Source organism: Carassius carassius, chromosome 46 (genome assembly GCF_963082965.1).
Source record: "Carassius carassius chromosome 46, fCarCar2.1, whole genome shotgun sequence".
Taxonomy (NCBI): domain Eukaryota; kingdom Metazoa; phylum Chordata; class Actinopteri; order Cypriniformes; family Cyprinidae; genus Carassius; species Carassius carassius.
Window position 1 is genome coordinate 11,998,894 of NC_081800.1, and position 18,050 is coordinate 12,016,943.

Sequence of the window (18,050 nt, forward strand, 5' to 3'; positions counted from 1 at the left end):
CAATTCCAGGCTGCAGCAAAGTCAGATTGTGCAGAAGAATCATCTGTTTCCTGTGGTCTTGTCCTGGTGCTCCTCTGAGACAAGGTCTTTACAGGGGATCTGTATCTGGGGCTCTAGTTGTCCTGGTCTCCACTGTCTTTCAGGGATGTAGAGGTCCTTTCTAGGTGCTGATCCAGCATCTGGTCTGGATACGTACTGGATCCGGGTGACTGCAGTGACCCTCTGATCTGGACACAAACTGGATCTGGTGGCCACGTTGACCTCGGAACAAGAGAGAAACAGACAAATATTAGCGTAGATGCCATTCTTCTAATGATGTAGCAAGTACATAGGGTGTTATGGGAAGTGTTTCCGGTTCCGGTTTACCTAATTAATGCAGCCTAAAAATCCTTTAACGGATTTGGATAATAAAAGCATATTAGTATGTTATGTGTATGCCAGGTTAAAGAGATGGGTCTTTAATCTAGATTTAAACTGCAAGAGTGTGTCTGACTCCCGAACAATGTTAGGTAGGTTATTCCAGAGTTTGGGCGCCAAATAGGAAAAGGATCTGCCGCCTGCAGTTGATTTTGATATTCTAGGTATTATCAAGAGTTACCTGAGTTTTGAGAACGTAGCGGACGTAGAGGATTATAATGTAAAAGGAGCTCATTCAAATACTGAGGTGCTAAACCATTCAGGGCTTTATAAGTAAAAAGCAATATTTTAAAATCTATACGATGTTTGATAGGGAGCCAGTGCAGTGTTGACAGGACCTGGCTAATATGGTCATACTTCCTGGTTCTAGTAAGAACTCTTGCTGCTGCATTTTGGACTAGCTGTAGTTTGTTTACTAAGCGTGCAGAACAACCACCCAATAAAGCATTACAATAATCTAACCTTGAGGACATAAATGCATGGATTAACATTTCTGCATTTGACATTGAGAGCATAGACCGTAATTTAGATATATTTTTGAGATGGAAAAATGCAGTTTTACAAATGCTAGAAACGTGGCTTTCTAAGGAAAGATTGCGATCAAATAGCACACCTAGGTTCCTAACTGATGACGAAGAATTGACAGAGCAACCATCAGGTCTTAGACAGTGTTCTAGTTTATTACAAGCAGACTTTTTAGGTCCTATAATTAACACCTCTGTTTTTTCAGAATTTAGCAGTAAGAAATTACTCGTCATCCAGTTTTTTATATCGACTATGCAATCCATTAGTTTTTCAAATTGGTGTGTTTCACCGGGCTGCGAAGAAATATAGAGCTGACTATCATCAGCATAACAGTGAAAGCTAACACCATGTTTCCTGATGATATCTCCCAAGGGTAACATATAAAGCGTGAAGAGTAGCGGCCCTAGTACTGAGCCTTGAGGTACTCCATACTGCACTTGTGATCGATAGGATACATCTTCATTCACTGCTACGAACTGATGGCGGTCATATAAGTACGATTTAAACCATGCTAATGCACTTCCACTGATGCCAACAAAGTGTTCAAGTCTATGCAAAAGAATGTTGTGGTCAATTGTGTCAAACGCAGCACTAAGATCCAATAAAACTAATAGAGAGATACACCCACGATCAGATGATAAGAGCAGATCATTTGTAACTCTAAGGAGAGCAGTCTCAGTACTATGATACGGTCTAAATCCTGACTGGAAATCCTCACATATACCATTTTTCTCTAAGAAGGAATATAATTGTGTGGATACCACCTTTTCTAGTATCTTGGACAGAAAAGGGAGATTCGAGATTGGTCTATAATTAACTAGTTCTTTGGGGTCAGGTTGTGGTTTTTTGATGAGAGGCTTAATAACAGCCAGTTTGAAGGTTTTGGGGACATATCCTAATGACAATGAGGAATTAATAATAGTCAGAAGAGGATCTATGACTTCTGGAAGCACCTCTTTTAGGAGCTTAGATGGTATAGGGTCTAACATACATGTTGTTGGTTTAGATGATTAGGTTTTGGGGACATATCCTAATGACAATGAGGAATTAATAATAGTCAGAAGAGGATCTATGACTTCTGGAAGCACCTCTTTTAGGAGCTTAGATGGTATAGGGTCTAACATACATGTTGTTGGTTTAGATAGATATACATTACATACATTCACATACACTGGCAAATAACACAGTCACATAAAACAGAAACACTTAAAATTATTTATATATGTTCAGTATAATATATGAACATGCACAGAATATAAAAGAACACTATTTTGTAGTAGTGTTTAAATAATCTAATATAGTATTTTATAATTTCAGTTTACCTTTTAATTTTTAGGTTTCTGTATTTTTTTATATTTTATATTTTATATATTTCATACATTTTACATTTTTTATACTTTTTATTTCTCAATTAGTTAGTTGCCAAGGCAGCATTTCTAATTTTCATTTAAGTTCAAGTTTTTTCATCTAATATTTATAATTTAATTTAATGAATGGAAATTATTTTAGTAATTGAGCATCGCGTTAGTTCAGTCAGGCCACGTTAGTCACGCTTGCATCAGCTGACATTCAGCTGTTCCTGACGTGTACCAATCCAGTCTTGACACCTATCACATGCAGTCTATTTAAATTCCCATTCTTCATTGTCTCTTCCATCACATCGCTGCTTGCAATTAACTTCCTCCTCCAACCCCAACTCCACCAACTGAACCTGTAATCTGATTTAACTTTGTTCTTTCTTCACAGTCTCTTCATTGGAAGCAGTCTCTATCACATTTTGTTTACAACTCAGGTAATTGTGAATCGTACTTATGTATGCTTATAATGGCTATGTTCTGTACCCCAAGGTTTGTCTTGCTGCTCTCCCCGCTCTGTCCAAGCATGGCTGTATGGACAGGCGTGTGGAGTGTTGCCCAGAACATAACCATACCGCCAACACTAACTGTATGCAATATAATTGTCATAAAATATACTTGACGAAAGTGGTCCTGATTGAACTTTTATTTATGAATACTGGTATGGTCGGAAACAGCTTGTTTTTCATTTCCTATAGCAAATATTGTGTACTAGCAAATACTGTGTACATGTACTGTCAATCTACAACATTATAATTAATTTAAACAACATGCATGTTGTGAGAAATCTTCTCAAACCTTAAACACACTATAGTTTTTTTTTTGCTCACCCTTCAGAAGGTTTCTAACATTTCCTTAGAATTAACTAAATTTGCACCAGCAATAGATTTAAAAGTGCTAGGTGTTTACTGTGAAGTGACATTCAGCCAAGTATGGTGACCCATACTCAGAATTTGTGCTCTGCATTTAACCCATCCGAAATGCACACACACAGAGCAGTGAACACACACACACACACACACTGTGAGCACACACCCGGAGCAGTGGGCAGCCATTTATGCTGCGGCGCCCGGGGAGCAGTTGGGGGGTTCGATGCCTTGCTCAAGGGCACCTAAGTCATGGTATTGAAGGTGGAGAGAGAACTGTACATGCACTCCCCCCACCCACAATTCCTGCCGGCCCGGGACTCGAACTCACAACCTTTCGATTGGGAGTCCGACTCTCTAACCATTAGGCCACGACTTCCCCTATTCTCGATTAGTTAGTTGCCAACAACATCTAAACCAACATCTAAACCAACAACATGTATGTTAGACCCTATACCATCTAAGCTCCTAAAAGAGGTGCTTCCAGAAGTCATAGATCCTCTTCTGACTATTATTAATTCCTCATTGTCATTAGGATATGTCCCCAAAACCTTCAAACTGGCTGTTATTAAGCCTCTCATCAAAAAACCACAACCTGACCCCAAAGAACTAGTTAATTATAGACCAATCTCGAATCTCCCTTTTCTGTCCAAGATACTAGAAAAGGTGGTATCCACACAATTATATTCCTTCTTAGAGAAAAATGGTATATGTGAGGATTTCCAGTCAGGATTTAGACCGTATCATAGTACTGAGACTGCTCTCCTGTTTACGTTAATACATAATTTAAAAAATAAAATAAAATAAATAAATAAAACAACTCATGATTCTGGCAAAGGAATGCTCATTTCTAGTGCTATACAGCTTTGGTCATCACACATTGAACACTTCTAATCATAAACTAAGAATTTGACAACCAAGTCTAAGATGGCTCTGACCCAGATTTCCCAGCCCTGGACCCACACAGAGAGTGTGTGTGAGACAGCTGGAGCCCTTTTTTTACAGCTCTGAGGAATCATGTTTCACTCTCAGGGGGGAAAATTTAAATAATTCCCCATTTTGTCAGAACAGTCTTTGATTCATGAGCGCAATCCTGTGACAGCGGTGAACAGTGGAGCGATAAGAGAGTGAAGGAGAGATAAGAGGCACGAACACTGTTCAAGGTCTCCGTTAATTTGTGCGTGAGGTAATTTAATGTGTATATATTTTGAAAGCATTGAATCACTATAGAAATTGCTATTCATTCAATTCTTAGCGTTTTGAATCGATTACTTTCCGAGATCGGTGATTCACGATTCAAAAATAATGTTTCAAAATCGATGAATCGTCAGGGTTTGTAATCGATGCATCAAGAAAACGATTGAATCGTTACACCCCTACTTGAAGCTAGATTGTTGTCTGTAATTTGAAAAATTTAAATATATGAACAATATTATTATTTATTTTAATAGTAATTGGCGGCCCACCTGCAATACCATCGCAGGTTATGTTCTGGGCAACTGTATGCAATATAATTGTCATAAAATATACTTGACGAAAGTGGTCCTGATTGAACTTTTATTTATGAATACTGGTATGGTCGGAAACAGCTTGTTTTTAATTTCCTATAGCAAATATTGTGTACTAGCAAATACTGTGTACATGTACTGTCAATCTACAACATTATAATTAATTTAAACAACATGCATGTTGTGAGAAATCTTCTCAAACCTTAAACACACTATGGACTATAGTTTTTTTTTTGCTCACCCTTCAGAAGGTTTCTAACATTTCCTTAGAATTAACTAAATTTGCACCAGTAATAGATTTAAAAGTGCTAGGTGTTTACTGTTTACGTTAATACATAATTTAAAAAATAAAATAAAATAAATAAATAAAACAACTCATGAATCTGGCAAAGGAATGCTCATTTCTAGTGCTATACAGCTTTGGTCATCACACATTGAACATTTCTAATCATAAACTAAGAATTCGACAACCAAGTCTAAGATGGCTCTGACCCAGATTTCCCAGCCCTGGACCCACACAGAGAGTGTGTGTGAGACAGCTGGAGACCTTTTTTTACAGCTCTGAGGAATCATGTTTCACTCTCAGGGGAAAAAATTTAAATAATTCCCCATTTTGTCAGAACAGTCTTTGATTCATGAGCGCAATCCTGTGACAGCGGTGAACAGTGGAGCGATAAGAGAGTGAAGGAGAGATAAGAGGCACAAACACTGTTCAAGGTCTCCGTTAATTTGTGCGTGAGGTAATTTAATGTGTATATATTTTGAAAGCATTGAATCACTCTAGAAATTGCTATTCATTCGATTCTTAGCGTTTTGAATCGATTACTTTCCGAGATCGGTGATTCACGATTCAAAAATAATGTTTCAAAATCGATGAATCGTCAGGGTTTGTAATCGATGCATCAAGAAAACGATTGAATCGTTACACCCCTACTTGAAGCTAGATTGTTGTCTGTAATTTGAAAAATTTTAAATATATGAACAATATTATTATTTATTTTAATAGTAATTGGCGGCCCACCTGCAATACCATCGCAGCCCACAGGTTGAAAACCACTAGGGTGGGGTGTTATTATATTTATTTATTATATTAATTTACACAATTATTATCAAACAATTATTTAAACTGCATGTATTTCAAACTGTGTGTTTTCTGCATAAAAATAAGGGTCATTTTTGGCTTTGGATTAAAACAAAAAGCAGAAGGGCTTATTGAAAAATGCTTCATTCTTTCCCTTTGACCAGGAATATAGCCATTTCCCCGGGAACCTCAGTAAACAAAGCAGCACAGCATCTGATTATGCAGCTTGCAGCACTCTTATTTAATTAATTAAACTTTAGCCTTTTGAAGCATAAGATATATATCAATTTGCATGTATATCTACAGTAGGTGGACAACCTAAATGGATATTACTGCAAGTCAGCTGCGTGTCAAAATCATTTGCGAAACTACCGCCAGGTGGTGCAAAGGGACGGATTGCGAAATGAATGTAATTGTAAAATGAGATAAAAGGAGGAAGTAAAACAACAATAACATTATGATATAACATTGTAACATCTTTAAAAAACATGTTTGTTTTTTTTACAGTGAGTTTATTTCAAAACGTAGGATAGTCTTAGGCTACAGTCTACTCATCAAAAATTTAAAGAAGACCTTTACACAAAGGATCATATGCATGTTATTGTTATTAAACAGAAAATAAATAAAATGCATATATATATATATATATATATATATAAGGATAAAAAGCTAAATATTTTCACTTCATTTTCTTGTTATTGTCATTATGGTCTTGTGAAAATAATAATATGGGCTGTGAGAAAATAATGAATACAAATAGTAGGGCTGCTAAGTGCAGGCATGTTTCAGCCCGGTAACATGACAACACACCATTCCTCTCAGCCAAAAACAGACCGAGTTCAGTTCAGCTGGAGGGGGTTGGGTTTTTTGGGGGTAGTTATGTATGGCTTGTGGGGGTTGAGATAAAGGTGTGAATCTCATGCTCTTTCATATGCACAGTGTCTTATGAGGGTTTCAAACTTGCTGAGCAGGTTTAGTTAGGACTCGTTGTTTTGGTTATACCCTAAAAAATGCCCCCACGTAAGATTTTTCTAGTTCTCATCCTTCATTTGTTATATTCAACTAATCAGAAGTTTATATTAAATTTACATAATCAAGTCTTAATATATTCTGCGCTCAAGCACATGCATTAAGTTTGCCACAAAGCACATGCAGAAGTAGCCTAATAATTGTGAAAAATGAGACATTTTAATTATTTATTAATAAACAAATGTTTTCATGTCAGCTGCAAGATTAAATTCACAGTGCTGGCTCTCTCCGACGAGAGAAATGCAACATTCACAGATTACACAATGCTTTCGTTGTTGTTTAAAAGACATTTCAAGCTTTCTGTAGATATATTTTTCATGTATGTGAGACACGACAATTTTAAGTAAATTCATTATCAGGAAAAAATTAAGTGATAAGACGGCGCCTCCCTGTCATTAATGTGCATTCTTCCCCTTGGAATTATAAGGTTCTATCTGACATTTTTGTCAAAATTTCGTTATTCAAATATTCTTATTCTGTGTCAACGTATTTACATTATGTGATAGATTTTATGTTGTGTACATTATGGGAATTTTTATTAAAAAAACAATAAGGTTCTATCTACACAGTCGAATGGAACACAAAAACTTTGAAGCTCAAGATCTCAAAACTACTCGGTTTTCTTTTTAACATCCACCGACGCTCTACTCAGGGCTCCCGTAGTTCCGAGTGGGCTCAACCCTCCCCCGCACATCTGACACAGAGACATGCTGCTGAGCAGAGGATGAGCGGAGCAGAGTGATTCTGACTGGAGCGAGGAGAGTATTGTGATGATAATGGAGAGAGAGGACTCAAATGCGAGTGCAATGATAACTGTTCTTTAATGAAACAAAGTCTGGCCACAGGTATTCCAAACAAAAGCAAGGGAGAAACAGACAAACTGAAGATAACCCGTAGACTGGGTAGCATAAACGAACTGAGAAGACCTCTGTGTCAGGGGTGGCCAGTGGACTGGCGAGGCGGAGGTACTTGACACTCACGAAGGAGCAGACGGTCGGTGCTCACAGAGCGGGGAAGCCGAAGCAGCTCTCAGCAGGTAAGGTTCTGTGGGTGCAAATGACGAGCACAGAGTAATTCCAGCAGTGGTAGTGAACTAATAACAAAACCCCGACTCGACAGGACAGGATAGGACAAGACTAACGTGAAGACGACAATGGTCGATACTCATCAGTGATATCAAACAATCTGACAACAAGACAGGAAAAAGAGAGGGTAGAAGTAGCCAAGATAATGAGACAGGATGAGGAACAGGTGGAGGGAAACGAGCCTAATGGAAAGTGGAAACAGCTGTCAGTAACGAAACGGAGAGTGATGGGAAAAGGGGGAGAGAGTAACCAGCAGAGGGAGACAGAGAAAGAGACAAGATCATGACAGGATAATGACAAGGATATTAGGAGGTTGAGCATCGTGGTTTTCACTCACTCCAAAAGCGCTCTATCATGAGTACAATTCATGCCAACCGCCCGTAATATAATTGCATATTCAGCAACAATTCATTTTAAAGATATTTAGCTATATAGCTTGATGAGAATGTTGCAATGACTGCAAAAGTCTGAGATTGATGTTAAAGGCTATAGGAATTTGTCTGTTTCTTTTACTGATTATTTTCGGGTTAAAGCATGATTTAAACAGATACAGCACATTCACACGCAATGGCTTTAGGAATAATGCCTTCAAACAAATGTAATATTACAGTGCTTATCAGTAGGCTACCTGATTTTGAAATCTTGAAGAAATTCATTGATCTGTTTAGATAAAATAACTGACAAAAATGTACTGTTATAAAAAAATTAGTTTAGTTTGGCATGTGATAGGGAATAAAGTTTACACACAATAGCCTAAGCCACTTTGAAACTCTTCTGTTATTTTTATTTTTATTTTATTTTAATTTTTTTATAGGCAACCTGATGAAATTAACATTTCAAACATACTGAATTACTTTGGCCACGGAGTGAAGGCGAGCGGTGTTTCTGGTATCAGTAAGCGCGGAGGAGTAGTTGTTACTGCTCCACTCCGCTCACAGACTCTGCTGCCGAGTGAGAGAGATGGTTCACCCGATGAAATGAAGACGACCGCGGCAGCACAAGCACAGCATATCCTCATAAAAAGCAACCTGCAGCAATGCTCTTTGTTCGGCTCGCCAAACTTTACTTTTGTAGGTCGCATGGCAGTAAATAATATGATGATATGACCATGCAGTCAATACAGATATTTAATAAAAACATTACAAACAAGCAGGGTTGTAACATAACCCATTAAAAAATGCATGCCAGGTCTACACCGGACACAAGTGGCGTGATCCAACAAAAGACAACAGAACCCAGTGATGGATACACTGGACACGATCCCCATCAGTAAACTGATGCCTCGTTCTGTTTAAGACGAAATGTACTGACACTGCATTCAGATGATTTGACACTGTCGTTTGATGTCATCAAGTTTAGACACACTTTTTGTCATGGGGTATAAAGTACAGGAAGCAAGTTGCAAGTAAACAGGTTTATTGTAGTAGCAAAGTCAGATTGGGTTGATGGTGTACGACGCAGGGACCTTGATGGCACCACAGATCGGTGAGTTGGTGAGTTGAGAGCGTTGGTGAGAGGTGATGATGAATCCGAGCGGTGATGATAATATCCACAGAATGACGAACAGGAACGAAGACACAAGGATGAACGCTTGAGCAGAGGAGACACAGACATGAAGCACAGAGGACCTCAAACAACGATCTGACAAACAAGAGACGAAAGACAGGGCATTAAGTAGGCCGTTGGAATGGGCTGCAGCTGCCGCAGATCATGATGATCAGCGGTAATGCCCACATGAAACATTAAGCATGACGTAACCTAAGACAAGCAGGAAACAGTGCATTCATGAACTGTGACAGTACCCCTCCTCCTAAGGATGCCTCCTGGCGTCCCCAGACTCTCTTACCTGTCGGACTAATGATTTTGGTGACAGTGAACGGGCCAATAAATTTGGGGCCAAGTTTATTAGAGACGGAACGGTGAGGAATGTTCTTAGTAGAAAGCCACACTTTTTGACCCACGACGTATACGGGAGGCTTAGACCAGTGGCGGTCGTCTTTAGCCTTGGTGCGCACCCCCACTTGGATTAGAGTATCGCGGGCTCTAGTCCAAGTGCGGTGACACCTCTGGACAAAGGCGTGAACGGAGGGGACCGCGACTTCAGATTCCAGACTGGGAAAAATAGGTGGCTGGTAACCTAAACTACCCTCGGACAGAGATAAGCCGGTAGCTGATACAGGTAGCGTATTGTGGACGTACTCCACCATAGACAATTGTTGGCTCCAGAAGGAAGGATTCTTGGAGACCAGACATCACAACGCCCTTTCCAAATCTTGGTTGGCTCTCTCGGTTTGACCATCTTTCTGGGGATGAAACCCTGAGGAGAGACTTACAGTCGCTCCCAGCAATCTACAAAACTCTCGCCAAATTTTGATACAAACTGGGGTACCCTGTCGGAAACCACGTCTGTCGGGAGGCCATGTAAGCGAAAGACGTGATCTACGACAGTCAACGCTGTCTCCTTGGCTGAGGGTAATTTGGGCAGGGGAATAAAATGGGCCACCTTCGAGAACCGGTCCACCATGCTCAAAACTACCATGTTGCCCTGGGAGGGCGGGAGGGTGGTAATAAAATCTAGTGCAATATGGGACCAGGGTCTCAAAGGGACCGGCAGCGGTTGGAGAAACCCATTAGGGGGTCGATTGGAAGTCTTACCAGTGGCACAAACCGAGCAAGCCAAAACCAAACTGTGAAAAAGTGGCCACCAGAATCGTTGCTTGACCAAAAATGTAGTAGGGTTAACTCCTGGATGACAAGCCACATTGGAACAATTGCCCCACTGAAGGATGTTGGACCGTAATCCCTCCGGCACAAATAACCGATTCAGTGGGCACACGGGCGGAGGAGTTACCACTTCTAAGGCTGTCTTGACATTCGATTCGACCTCCCATGTAAGTGTGGAGGCCGCTAATGTCTCAGGTAAAATACACTCGGGAGTAGACAGGCGTTCGGAAAGGTCAAAAATACGTGACAATGAATTGGGTTTGATGTTTTTAGAACCCGGGGAGTACAAGAGAGTAAAATAAAAATGGATGAAAATAAGTGCCCACCGAGCCTGCCTGGAGTACAATCTTTTGGCAGTTCTAATGTATTCTAAATTCTTATGGTCGGTCCATACTATAAAAGGAACCCCCAAGCCTTCTAACCAGTGGTGCCATTGCTCCAATGCCATCTTGACTGCCAGCAATTCTCGGTTACCAATATCATAATTACATTCGGCAGGGGATACACGGTAGGAAAAAAATGAGCACGGGTGCACCTTTTCGTCTGAGGGAGAACGTTGGGATAACAACACACCTACCCCCACCTCTGACGTGTCGACCTCCACCACAAACTGACGTGAAGGATCAGGGGTAATTAGGATGGGGCCGAAACGAAGCAACCCTTCAGTTTGGCAAACACAGCCTCGGCTGTGTCTGACCACCTGAACGTAGTTTTGGGGGAGTTCAAGGCGGTCAGAGGTGCGGCTGGTTGGCTGAAGTTGCGAATAAAATGCCGGCAGAAGTTGGCGAATCCCAGAAACCTCTGTAGGGCCTTACGGGAATCTGGACTTGGCCACTCTACCACAGCCTTAACCTTCTCGGGATCAATACGCATAACCTCAGTCGACACAATGTATCCAAGAAAGGGAACAGACTGTGCATGAAAAGCGCATTTCTCTGCCATGACAAAAGCCCATTCTCTAACAACCTATGAATCACTCGTCGGACGTGCTGCATGTGTTCCTGGAGAGAAGAAAAAATCAATGTCATCCAGCTAGACATATATGAATTGATCGACCATATCTCACAGCACGTCGTTGACGAATGCCTGGAAGACCACTGGGGTGTTGGACAGCCTGTAGGGCATGACCAAGTATTCAAAGTGCCCTCTGGGGGTATTAAAAGCGGTCTTCCATTCATCCCCCTCCCTAATCCGGACCAAATGATAAGCATTACGTTAGTCTAATTTCGTGAAGATCGATGTTCCCTGCAACCTCTCGAAGGCTGAAGACATCAACAGTAAAGGATAAGTATTCTTTATCGTGATGTTGTTCAGTCCCCGGTAATCGATACAAGGTCGCAGAGACCCATCTTTCTTCCCCACAAAAAAGAACCCCGCCCCTGCTGGAGAAGAGGAAGGGCGGATGAATCCCGAAGCTAGAGAATCAGAAATATATTTCTCCATAGCCTCCCTCTCTGGAACAGAAAGTGAATATAATTTGCCCCTAGACGGAGACTTGCCCGACAGTAAATCTATGGCACAGTCATAGGGACGATGCGGAGGGAGAGAAACAGCACGAGACTTACTGAACACTCAAGTTGAGGTACTCCACAGGCACATTAGACAAATCCACTGCTTCCTCCTGAAACACAGACATAGAAACAGACGGACAAGCAGACACAAGACAAGACTATGACTATGACTATTGTGAATTTTTAATGAGCCAAAGAGGGTACATGTCACACCTCTGTTTATCAATTTGCACTGGCTTCCAATAGCTGCTCGTATAAAATTCAAGGCATTGATGTTTGCCTACAAAACTACCACTGGCTCTGCACCCATTTACCTAAATTTGTTACTTCAGACTTATGTGCCCTCTAGAAGCTTGCATTCTGCAAGTGAACGTCGCTTTATTGTGCCATCCCAAAGAAGCACAAAGTCACTTTTACGGAATTTTAAATTAAATGTTCCCTCCTGGTGGAATGACCTCCCCAACTCAATCCGGACATCAATCAAAACTCAATCCGGAGTCCTTAGCCATCTTCAAGAATCGGCTTAAAACACTTCTCTTCCATCTTTATTTGACTCTCTAACTTTAACACTCACTATTCTAATTCTATTCTTTTAAAAAATCTAACTACCTTTCTAATCTTTTTATATTCTATTTTCTTTTCATTAATTATGCAATTGTATGTGTGTGTATGTGTAAAGACCTCTAACACTAGCTTGCTTTATTCTTTTTTTATTCTATCTGTTTTCTTTATATTATATTATTTAAAATCCCATGCTAGGTGTACTGTGTTGACCTAACTGAGACTTGTTATAGCACTTATATATCATTGCTCTTTTTGTTGTTTTTGATTGCTTCCACTGTCCTCATCTGTAAGTCGCTTTGGATAAAAGCATCTGCTAAATGAGTAAATGTAAATGTAAGACTCATGACACTTAATACTCGAAGACAAGATAGAATGAAGTTGCCAGTCCACTTTGGGGTTGTGACAGAGGAGCCAGGGGTGTCCAAGAACTATGGGTGCAAGGGGAGAGTCGAGGATATAGAAGGAGGTGATCTCAGAGTGGTTGCCTGATATGATGAGGGTGATGTCTTCAGTGGTGAGTGAGATGACAGGAAGTTTTTGACCATTGAGGGCATGAACAGCGATCTGGTGAGTGAGGGGTTTGAGAGGAATCTGAAGTTTGTGTGCAAGTGCATGGTCCATGAAATTACCTTCAGCCCCGGAGTCCAGATGTGCTTGACAGTCGTGAGATCGTGCTGACCATCTTAGTCTTACCGGAAGGAGCGTAGATGATGATGAGGTCTTCTCGGAGGAGATCCCACCCGATAGTAGCCTCATACTTACTACCGGGCTTGGCCTTTTACTGGACAGATGTAGGCGTGATGACCGGTTCCCCCGCAGTAGAGGCAAAGGCCCAGGGATCTCCGCCTTTCCTTCTCCTCCCGGGAAAGCCGAGCTCGCCCTACCTGCATGGGTTCTTGATCATAGAGGGGGCTGGCTGTGTCCCCGCCGCTGACTCGGTTACCAGTAGGGTCTCTTGGTGTAACATTGGGTAGGCTACGTCGTTCTACTCGGGTCAGTCGTGCATCTACCCTTAGTGCTAGCTCGATGAGTCCGTTGAGCAAGGTAGGAAGGTCCATGGTGTAGATCTCCTTCTGGACGTGGTCAGCCAGCCCATGCAGGAGCATGTCCAACTGGCCTCCTCGTTCCAATGACACTCTACCGCTAGGGTGCGGAACTCAATGGAGAAGTCCGACACTGATCCCTCTCCTTGACGCAGTTCAGCCAGCTTCCTAGCCACCTCTCTCCCAGCGACGGCCTGATCGAACACCCGCTTCATCTCTGTGGCGAGTGTCTGGAACGAGGCACAGCATGGATCTTGGTTCTCCCACACCACCGTTCCCCATAACGCCGCCCTCCCAGTGAGCAATGTCAGGATGAACGCAACTTTGGCTCGTTCATTGGAGAAGGTCCTGGGTTGAAGGGAGAAGTGCATCGAGCATCGTGTTAGGAAAGCTCTACAGAAATTGGGCTTACTAGAGTAAGATTCCGAAATTGGAAGGCGTGGTTCAGGCTGGGAGGGGGTTTCCGATAGTGTGGGGTGAATGGCGCAGTGAGAGCTCGCAGGAGTTGTAGTTGCTGGGTGAGCTCGGACACCTGCGTCACCAATGCCTGGACAGCACGACCAGTGTCGTTAAGATTCCGTTCCTGGGAGTCCATCCTCCGAACACTGGTGCTGAGGAACTCTTCTAATGATGTCGATGGATTACTCGCTGCTTCCATGATGGTCAGATCGTTCTGTCACGGGGTATAAAGGGCAGCAAGTTGCAAGTAAACAGGTTTATTGTAGTAGCAAAGTCAGATTGGGTTGATAGTGGGTGATGCAGGTACCTCGATGGCAGCACAGATTGGTGAGTTGGTATGTTGAGAGCGTTGGTGAGAGGTGATGATGAATCCGACCAGTGATGATAATATCCACAAAATGACGATCAGGAATGAAGACACAAGGATGAACGCTTGAGCAGAGGAGACACAGACATAAAGCACAGAGGACTTCAAACAACGATCTGACAAACAAGAGACGAAAGACAGGGCGTTAAGTAGGCCGTTGGAATGGGCTGCATGTGGGTAACGCCCACATGAAACAATCAACATGACGTAACCTGAGACGAGCAGGAAACAGTGCATTCATGAACCGTGACACTTTTAGTGCAGTGGGGCACGGATGACAACTCTCGCATCCTGTGTAGACACAGACAGTGACTGCTCTATTTACAAATAAGTTATATAAGAACATAAAATAAAATAAAAACTAAACCAGCAGCATAACGAGATGGAAATATAGACTATAAAATATATTTACACTTGCTCTGTCTTCCGTCCATGACACTGAATCACTGCGGAGCTGCCAGTTTTAATCTGATGAAAAAAAAGGAAAAATTAATTTCCAGCATTAAGGTAATAACATTACTGTTTTTTTATCATCTTGTCTCAGTTATAAATTTGACTAGTAAATTAATGATAAAGATCTATATTAAAACTTGTTATGAAAAAATTCTTTGTCATTTGAATATTGATTTTAAAATCAATAAATCAGATTTATTTCTGAAAAAAAAAAAATTAAATTGGGGATTATTATAATTTTTTTTAGGCCATATGCTATCGCCCAGCACTAAAAGCAAGTAAAGAAGGCTCCCTTTAAAATCACTTAAGTTGTCAATTAATGAGTTATCCTTCTTTTCAACGGTACTCATCACTGTTGAGGGGACGAATGGGTTGAAATTTGTATGTTTCTATTGTGTTAGAAGGATGCGTTTCATACAAGATCTGCAACTGAGCAACCTTGGATTTCGTTGATGTGATTATTCATATAATGAGGCCATAGAAATTACGGTAGTTCTACCGTAGTCAAATGTAGCAAAGATATAAAATATGTACAGTGGGATTTTGGCCGTCATATGTTTATCTCGGGTGTAAAGGTGGGCCTCTCCTTTTTTGTTGTAGTTCACAAAGTAGAATGAAGGGAGATCTGATTATTTCTTTTTCTCAAACAGATTAACATATACCATAATATGCTGAAGCTTTTGTCAATTTCCGTATCCACTCAGCCCAAACACTGCAGGAGGTGAGAGGTCATGACTCATTCAGTTCTGATTGCTCATCTATTAACTTTTGCCCTCCACACCTTCTTCACACCAACCAGTTTCTCATGAATCATTCTGATTAAAAAACAGATTAACTCTAGAGGGGAAGTTCACCCAAAAATCTAAATTGTGTCATCTGTAACTCACCCTCATGTCATCCCAAACCTGTATGACCTTTTATCTTTTGGTGGAATTTGAAAAATTTCTCCATGTGTGTCCAAACCATGACAGTCCAGTGTTGTATGCACATCAGTGATCTTTGAAAAATCTTCTTCAGTGCTCCGCAAAAAAAGGAAAATGTATAATTTGGATAGATATAAGAGTTTTCCATTTGTGTGTGTTGTGTGGGCTATCCCTTTGAATCTAATGCTCTTTACAATGGTTAGAATCAAAACCCTTTCTGTCTGAACTATTTCACAGTTTGTTCTTATGTCTTGTTTTAGGTTCTGGAGTTAGTCAAGTCAACTGTGTCAGATGAGCGTGTAAAGGTAGAGCTAGTCGATGGATTCGACCCGCTGCCCATCAGCTCCTATGATGAGCAGGCGTTTGGCTTCCAGATCATAAAGAAAACAGTGCGGAGCATGTTTCCTCGGCTCACAGTGGCCCCTGGTAAGACAAATGATCCATTTCTGCTGAAACACCCCTTACATACATCATTGACTCATGAAGAGCCACTTCTAGCTGATCTAAGATTTCCACTCACAGGTGTCTGTGTTGACAGCCGTCATTGCAAGGATATCACGCAAGATATATATCGCTTTGCTCCATCATGGTTCAAACCAGGTGATCCTCATAGGTAAGACACAGGAGAAATGCTCTTTGTATTACAGTGGAGTATCCCAGCTTTAAATGGCAAGTTTTTATATGATGAAACATTCATGTTCATCCTCTAGATTTCATGGTGTGAACGAGAGAATCTCCATTCAGAACTATGAAGAGATCGTGCTGTTCCAGAATAATGATATCAGGAAGTTACCGCCACCTCACAGCAGCCAGCATGAGCTGTAAATGGTGCGATGTTGTTTACACTAATGAAGACATGACTGAACTAGTTAACTCTGGTTAAGTCTGCTTCAAAACGCAGTAACATTTATGAAATTATGTTGTCAGACATGCTGCTTTGGTGTTTTGGACTAACCTTCTGAGAGATTCATCTCAAACAGCCTGAGCTCTACATAGAGCTGTTCAGTCAAATGCTCTTTCTGTAGTTATCTTGCTAGTTTCCATTCATTCAGATTTGATGAAGGTTTTGGTTAGTGCTGTGGTACATTTACAAAGCTTGCATTATGGGCCAACAGATTATTAATCAGATATTTTGTTAGGCTGAAGTGATTTATTATGAGTGATTAAAGGGTTAGTTCACCCAAAAATGAAAATGGTCATTAATGACTCACCCTTATGTTGTTCCAAACCCGCAAGACCTCCGTTCATCTTCGGAACGCAGTTTAAGGTATTTTGGATTTAGTCCAAGATCTCTCAGTCCCTCCATTGAAGCTGTGTGAATGGTATACTGTTCATGTCCAGAAAGGTAATAAAAACGTTAGGGGTGCACCGAAATTTCGGCCGCCGAAAATTTTCGGCCGAAATGGCATTATCGGTTTCGGGCCGAAATAAAAAAAAACAGCCGAAAACGTAAACCGAAAATTTATGTCACCCGCCCCTCCCATCCGTGAGCAAGCGCTTAGGTTTCACTCACGGTCGAGCTGTTATCACGCGTCTGCCTATCAAAGATTAAGCGTCAAAGGGCTGTCACAATCAAAAAAAGCTTGTCACAAAAGCTGCACAATCGATCGGACCAACCAACACAAGTTTCGAAAACAGGGAATCGATTTTAACCGCCTTCTCTCGGAGCGCGTCCAGCTCGTCACTATACGCTCGCAGCGAACGCGCGTCACACAGCAACTGCAGGTTCTGACACACACACACACACACACACACAGAGCCTATTAGTGCATAATATCAATGTAGCCTTCAGTAATGTTTTTCATTGATGTTATGGCAGTCCACATTGCTGACTTGTGCGCGTCTCAAGCGCCCTCTTTAAGTTCGCCCTAATGCCTGTTTAGTTGTCGGTGGATTTGCCTATATTTGGCGTTGAAAAACGGATCAACGCCAAATATAGGCAATTTACTAACGATTCAATGAACACTTTGCCTATGTCTCAAAAATCGAACAGGATTTTTTTTTCACAAATGTGACAGCCCTATACGAGAGGACACCAAAGTTGCAATATGTAACATTTGTTCTGCAAAAATCTCCAAAATTGTGGATTTTTTTGCACAATTTTTAAAAAGCTATTTTATTTGATGGAACATAAAACTTG